Genomic DNA, 7,882 nt, shown 5'->3' on the forward strand with positions numbered 1-7,882 from the left:
AACTTGTGTCTGAAGTTTTTCAATATTCTAATAGGAACCTCTGTTAGTCTCTCGTAGGAAATGTTTAAGTGTAACACACAACATCCTGTGACGTCCTACACGGTTGATTCGGTCAATATTATTGGAAAAAAATGTCCAATCCAAGGTAAGTTTTATGAAGAATAAAATATGTGCATGATTATTCTACATTTTTATCACTAGTATGACGATCTACAGTGCTAACAAAGACAATGAACAATTATTAAAATATCTGAGCTTCTTGTGCTCATTGGCACCATCTAGTGGACAATAAAATGTACTACACTCAGAGAGAAAAGATTTCTATTTAACTAATGAACGAATAAATATGTAGATCTTTGTGATATCAACATAATTGTTAACTTTATTAACATAGAGTCTGTACAAAATATCTGATATTGCAGAATGTTAAAAGCAGAAACCGATTTCATGCTGAAACTGCTCTTTTTTGTCATTTAGTACAGATTTCAGAACAGGTTAGATTCATTGTTCCCAAATATTACTAACATTTTATTCACACTCAATACACAATTCTCAACTCAAACAATATCTCCTTCACTGCTCTAATGGTTCAACACTTGTGTATTTTCTTTAGGAATTGCCATTATTATTACAGAAATATTGTGGTGGGACGTGAATGTCATTTCTATCCATTCTTTCTCTTCAGATCTGTCCATCTAACAATGAACATGGATCCCTCCTATACCCAGCAGCACACGGACCTTGGCCCAGGCCTTCACCTGTGGACAGTCATGTGTCAGTGACACGGGGACAGCAGTGAGGTGTGCACTACTGACCCAGGTCACTCCGAAGTCATGCAGTGCAGACTTTCAGCATGGTTGTGTTATGTGTGTTATGTGCAGGGTTCCTGTGGGCTCCTTAAACGTCTCAAAAACATTACATTAAGGAATGTGGACATTATACCTGAAAAAGCCTTCAAAAGTCTGAAAATGTGATGGCTGAGCCTGGAAGTTCTGTGTATTACAGCTCTTGTCAGGAAAAGGGAAAAAGTCATTTAAAAAATAAATCTCAAGAATGTCTCAAACCCACCTGACATGAAGAAATGACGACGGTGATATGAGCTGGTCGTGATGACATCATACAACATGGAGGTGGTACCCAGGTTAGACCCCTGGCTGGACTACAAACATGCTGTTGACCCCCCAAGTGGATTTTTTTCCTCTTTCACAAGTGCTGTGGTTTTGTTTGTTTAAGAATTTTCTGATGGGACACTGCAGGATTTCCTTTTCTTTGTCAGAGGTCCTGGGAAACAGGCTGAGACATTGGTCTGAATTTTCTAAAAAGGTCTCAAAAAGTCTTCAATTGAACTAGAAGAAACTTCCAGGAACCCTGATGTAAACTCATTGAACAGATAAAATTCCTGCTCTGTTCTAAAGGGAGTTGTCTTTTCTACATCAGGTGATGTAGAAAAGATTTTTTTGTTCATAGTGGTATCAGATTGTGTCAGTCATGAAAGTAAAAATCTTGTAAATAACTGTGTTGCAGAAATAAAAGTCTCTTCACACTGGAGAAATGAACAGGTGTTTTTCATGTCTGTTTTCACATATTAGCATAAGACCTAAAATAACATTGATTCTATGAGCTATTGTCAAATGAACTGTTATCTGAATGGAAGATTCATGCATTCATCTCTTCACTCAAGTTCTGGCCCTTCATTTAAAAAGCTTTGACTCAAAGACACATTCTTGTCAAATATGTTAAAACTTTCACTGCTGGACAGTAACACATAATGAAAAATGGGTTCATAAATTCAAACAAACTCTTCATACTTTCATACTAAGGAGCTACCACGTTTACAGTGCAACAACACAAGAAAAATGTGACCTGCTGAGGATGTTTAACCTAGAAAGTCAAGTTTATATCCAGCCATCCATATCCTTCACCAGTTTGATCCTTTGTGGGGACACAGAGCTGCAAGAGTCTGGCTACTGTTGGGCTAAGGCTCACCCTGGACTTCACTTATATCACATGCACATGCAATCAGACTTACAGGAAGAGAAGGGGGGGGTCAGGGGTATGAAGTGGCTGCTTAGCAAGAGGGGTCTGGTTAATAGTGGGTGGTGAGAGCACTGGTGGTGCCTACACCAGGGCAGCAGGGGCGGGTGGGGTGTAGAGGCAGGGAAGGAGGGGGGGGGGGGGGTGCGTAGAACCAGGGAGCGAGGGCGGGTGGTGCGTAGACGTGGGAAGCGAGGGCGGGTGGGACGTAGACGCGGGGGCTGGGAGCGAATGGTGCGTAGAGGTGGGCAGCGAGGGAAGGGGCGGGTAGCGCCTGCGGGCCATACAACGCCGCTTGCGGCTTTAATTATGGCCCGCAGCACTCACAGAGTGCAAGGACCATATTGTAACTGGTACGAGGGTCGAACACTCAAAAAGTCCAAAACGTCAAAAAAACGCGTCAAAACGCCAAAAAATGGGGTCAAAAGTCGCCCAAAGCACACAACGAGACGATAATTGTGTAACGCAACAAAAATACACACACACGCACAACACCCCCACACAAACGACAAATTTGTAGTCGCAAAAATGACGACAAAAACACAAAAAAGCCCCACAAAGCCCTCAAAGAACGGGTTTAAAGCCAAAAAGACATGCCCAGCCTATAGTAAAAGATAGGCCTCATTGAAATACATAGGCCACCTGACTGCAAAAACTTCTATATTGTTTCTGCTTTGTTTCATTATTATTATTATTATTATTATTATTACGTTTCTTCTTTCTTACGGATCCGTTGATCGCAAATTTGACCCCCGCCACATACCCGAAAACTCACCAAAATTGCCACACAGCTGGGATAAATTGAAAATGAATTTTCGGCAAAGAGAACGTCACCCCCCCCACGATGATGACATCACGGCGAGCGTCCCCGTAAAAAAAATGAATGGGCCGAAAATCGTTTATGGGGCCAAAAAAAAATATTTTGAAATACAGTTACGAAACCAAAACACATGTGTTGGAGATATCCCAAAGATGTTATGAAATCATTATGTGATGACCACACAACCTTCGGCTTGGCGGCCATTTTGTGGCGAACTCAGAAAAATGGCGATTTTCGTGTTTTTTCACAATATAGGAAAACGACACTTTTGTTCAAGCGATTTTCACGAAATTGCAGACACATGCCACAAACACGATTCTACAACTACCAAAGAAGTTTTGTTGACCTTTGACCTTGGGAAGGGGCGGCCATCTTGAATTTTCATAAAAAAGCACCTTTAGTAAGGTATTCAAACGAAAACTCGTCCTAGGAATTTTCATCGATCTTTTTGAAACTTCTCGGCCATCAATAGCAAGCTAATGTGGACAAAATGTTGGAATTAGAAGTTGTAGAATTTGAAACGCGTGCGCGTGGCGAATTCGCAACCGTCGCCATTTTAGCTAGCTTGCACATATTTTATCGGAATGTCGTGAAAATGAAATATACGATTCCCTGGCCCACACTGAACAAAACGATGTCACATACGACAAAATCGATAAAGGAATGTGGCCGTGGTAAACAAAAAACGATCGCAAAAAAAAGTGCTGACTCGGCTAAAAAAAAAAATTCGGATTTTTTTTTTATGAATCGGCTAGCGAAACCCAGATAACTTTGTCGGGTATATCCAAAGAAAGTTTTGAAATCATTACGTGATGGCGACACGACCTACGGTTTGGCGGCCATTTTGTGCCAAAATCTGCCATTTTGAGTTTTTCGCGTTTTTACACAATATGGAAAAATGAACTTTTTTTTGAGCGATTTTCACGAAATTTGACTCGCATGTCCGCAGCATAAGTCTACAATTACCTCTGGAGTTTCGTCGTCCTTTGACCTCGGGAAAAGGCGGCCATCTTGAATTTTCTATAAAAAACACCTTTGCCACTGGATTCAAACGTAAACTTGTCGTTGGAATTTTTATCGATCGTCTCAACACTTTTTGGGCATCAATGGCAAGCTACTGTGGAAAAAATGTTGGAATTAGAAGTTGTAGATTTTGAACGGCGTGCGCGTGGCGAGCTAGCAAAGTGGCGCACTGTTATAACTCCCATGCATTTCAATACAATACAGTGAAAATTGAATGCATGCATAAATGCCTGAAACTGAATACATTGAAAAACACTGGATATGGACATATAAGGAATGTGGGCGTGGTTAGCATAAAACCCCTGTTGCTAAGGACAACAAAAAGTTTACTTTTACCGATTTGTCCGAAACTGACGTCAATCTGTTCGTCTTCTCAAGGGGAACAAAACATAAAATGGTTGCTATGGAGATAAAATCAACAAAAAAGCCGCCATTTTGGAAAAAGTGGGTTTTTTATCAACTTATGGCATATAGCTCTCACCAATGGAGGAATGTGTTTTTCTGAGTCAGTTGATGATGCCGATCGCTATGCTAGCACTTTTAGCCACTTTAGCATAGCTAGCATAGTTAGCATAATTAGCATTCTAGGCAATGTGTTTTTCTGAGTCAGTTGATGATGCTGATCGCAATGCTAGCACTTTTAGCCACATTAGCATAGCTAGCATAGTTAGCATAATTAGCATTTTTAGTAATGTGTTTTTCTGAGTAAGTTGATGATGCTGATCGCTATGCTAGCACTTTTAGCCACATTAGCATAGCTAGCATAGTTAGCATTATTAGCATTTTAGGTAATGTGTTTTTCTGAGTCAGTTGATGATGCTGATCGCTATGCTAGCACTTTTAGCCACATTAGCATAGCTAGCATAGTTTCATAATTAGCATTTTAGGTAATGTGTTTTTCTGAGTCAGTTGATGATGCTGATCGCTATGCTAACACTTTTAGCCACATTAGCATAGTTAGCATAGTTAGCATAATTAGCATTTTAGGTAATGTGTTTTTCTGAGTCAGTTGATGATTCTGATCGCTATGCTAGCACTTTTAGCCACATTAGCATAGCTAGCATAGTTAGCATAATTAGCATTTTTAATAATCTGTTTTCCTGAGTCAGTTGATTATGCTGATCGCAATGCTAGCACTTTTGGCCAAATCAGCATAGCTAGCATAGTTAGCATAATTAGCAAAAGCCTTTTTGACTAGCCTTTATCAAAAGTGGGCAGTGAGGGAGGCGGTGGTGCGTAGAGTTGGGCGTGGAAGGCGGGTTGCGTCTGCGGGCCATACAACGCCGCTTGCGGCTTTAATTATTATTCTTCTTGCACACTAACGGCGTCTTTGAGCTTAATTTTGACCCCCGCCACATACCCGAAAACTCACCAAAATTGGCACACACCTGGGATAAATTGAAAATGAATTTTCGGCAAAGAGAACGCCACCCCCCCGAAGTCGATGACATCACGGCGAGCGATCCCGTAAAAAAAATGAATGGGCCGAAAATCGCTTATGGGGCCAAAAAAAAATATTTTGAAATACAGTTACGAAACCAAAACACGCGTGTTGGAGATATCCCAAAGAAGTTATGAAATCATTATGGGATGGCCACACGACCTACGGCTTGGCGGCCATTTTGTGGCGAACTCAGAGAAATGGCGATTTTCGTGTTTTTTCACAATATGGGAAAACGACACTTTTGTTCAAGCGATTTTCACGAAATTTCATACACATGCCACAAACACGATTCTACAACTACCAAAGAAGTTTTGTTGACCTATGACCTTGGGAAGGGGCGGCCATCTTGAATTTTCATAAAAAAGCACCTTTATTGACGGATACAAACGAAAACTCGTCCTAGGGATTTTTATCGATCTTTTTGAAACTTCTCGGGCATCAATGCCAAGCTACTGTGGACAAAATGTTGGAATTAGAAGTTGTAGAATTTGAAACGCGTGCGCGTGGCGAATTCGCAACCGTCGCCATTTTACCTAGCTCGCACATATTTTATCGGAATAGCCTGAAACTGAAATATGCGATACCCTGGCCCACACTGAACAAAACGATGTCACGCACGACAAAATCGATAAAGGAATGTGGCCGTGGTAAACAAAAAACCGTCGCAAAAAAAAGTGCTGACTCGGCTAAAAAAAAAAATTTCGGATTTTATTTTTAAGAATCGGCTAACGAAACTCAGATAACTTTGTCGGGTATATCCAAAGAAAGTTTTGAAATCATTACGTGATGGCGACACGACCTACGGTTTGGCGGCCATTTTGTGCCAAAATCTACCATTTTGCGTTTTTCGCGTTTTTACACAATATGGAAAAATGAACTTTTTTTCGAGCGATTTTGACGAAATTTGACTCGCATGTCCCTAGCGTAAGTGTATAATCACCTCTGGAGTTTCGTCGACCTTTGACCTCGGGAAAAGGCGGCCATCTTGAATTTTCTATAAAAAACACCTTTACCACCGGATTCAAACGTAAACTTGTCGTTGGAATTTTCATCGATCGTCTCGAAACTTTTTGGGCATCAACGGCAAGCTCCTGTGGAAAAAATGTTGGAATTAGAAGTTGTAGATTTTAAACGGCGTGCGCGTGGCGAGCTAGCAAAGTGGCGCACTGTTATAACTCCCATGCATTTCAATACAATACAGTGAAAATTGAATGCATGCATTCATGCCTGAAACAGATTACATTGAAAAACACTGGATATGGACATATAAGGAATGTGGGCGTGGTTAGCATAAAACCACTGTTGCTAAGGACGACAAAAAGTTTACTTTTACCGATTTGTCCGAAACTGAAGTCAATCTGTTCGTCCTTCCGAGGGGACCAAAACATAAAATGGTTGCTATGGAGATAAAATCAACAGAAAAGCCGCCATTTTGGAAAAAGTGGGTTTTTTAGCAACTTATGACATATAACTCTTACCAATGGAGGAATGTGTTTTTCTGAGTCAGTTGATGATGCTGATCGCTATGCTAGCACTTTTAGCTATGTTAGCATAACTAGCATAGTTAGCATAATTAGCATTTTAGGTAATGTGTTTTTCTGAGTCAGTTGATGATGCTGATCGCTATGCTAGCACTTTCAGCCACATTAGCATAGTTAGCATAGTTAGCATAATTAGCATTTTAGGTAATGTATTTTTCTGAGTCAGTTGATGATGCTGATCGCTATGCTAGCACTTTTAGCCACATTAGCATAGTTAGCATAGTTAGCATAATTAGCATTTTAGGTAATGTGTTTTTCTGAGTCAGTTGATGATGCTGATCGCTATGCTAGCACTTTTAGCCACATTAGCATAGCTAGCATAGTTAGCATAATTAGCATTTTAGGTAATGTGTTTTTCTGAGTCAGTTGATGATGCTGATCGCTATGCTAGCACTTTTAGCCACATTAGCATAGCTAGCATAGTTAGCATAATTAGCATTTTAGGTAATGTGTTTTTCTGAGTCAGTTGATGGTGCTGATCGCTATGCTAGCACTTTTAGCCACATTAGCATAGCTAGCATAGTTAGCATAATTAGCATTTTAGGTAATGTGTTTTTTCTGAGTCAGTTGATGATGCTGATCGCTATGCTAGCAATTTTAGCCACATTAGCATAGCTAGCATAGTTAGCATAATTAGCATATGCAGTTTTGACTAGTCATTATCAAAAGTGGGCGGTGAGGGCGGTGAGGGCGGTGAGGGTGGTGGTGCGTAGAGTTGGGCGTGGAAGGCGGGTTGCGTCTGCGGGCCATACAACGCCGCTTGCGGCTTTAATTATTATTATTATTATTGTTTCTAACGGCGTCTTTGAGCTCAAATTTGACCCCCGCCACATACCCGAAAACTCACCAAAATTGGCACACACCTGGGATAAATTGAAAATGAATTTTCGGCAAAGAGAACGTCACCCCCACGAAGTCGATGACATCACAGCGAGCGTTCCCGTGAAAAAAATGAATGGGCCGAAAATCGCTTATGGGGCCAAAAAAAAATATTTTGAAATACAGTTACGAAACCAAAAC

At 40.7% G+C, this 7,882-nt stretch overlaps 1 long non-coding RNA gene across 2 annotated transcripts; it reads left to right on the top strand.

The window, feature by feature from the left end:
• Positions 1 to 17: 17 nt before the first annotated feature.
• Positions 18 to 1,556, top strand: LOC144988282 (uncharacterized). 2 transcript variants are annotated; one of them, XR_013652142.1, is made up of 3 exons: positions 18 to 145; positions 686 to 800; positions 882 to 1,556. It is a non-coding gene; the product is annotated as an uncharacterized LOC144988282 (long non-coding RNA). The 2 variants fall into 2 exon arrangements; XR_013652141.1 differs by having other exon boundaries at positions 686 to 1,556.
• The last annotated feature ends 6,326 nt before the right edge of the window (positions 1,557 to 7,882 follow it).

The sequence above is a fragment of the Oryzias latipes genome, chromosome 20, assembly GCF_053564925.1.
Source record: "Oryzias latipes strain Hd-rR chromosome 20, Olatipes_Hd-rR_3.1".
Taxonomy (NCBI): Eukaryota; Metazoa; Chordata; class Actinopteri; order Beloniformes; family Adrianichthyidae; genus Oryzias; species Oryzias latipes.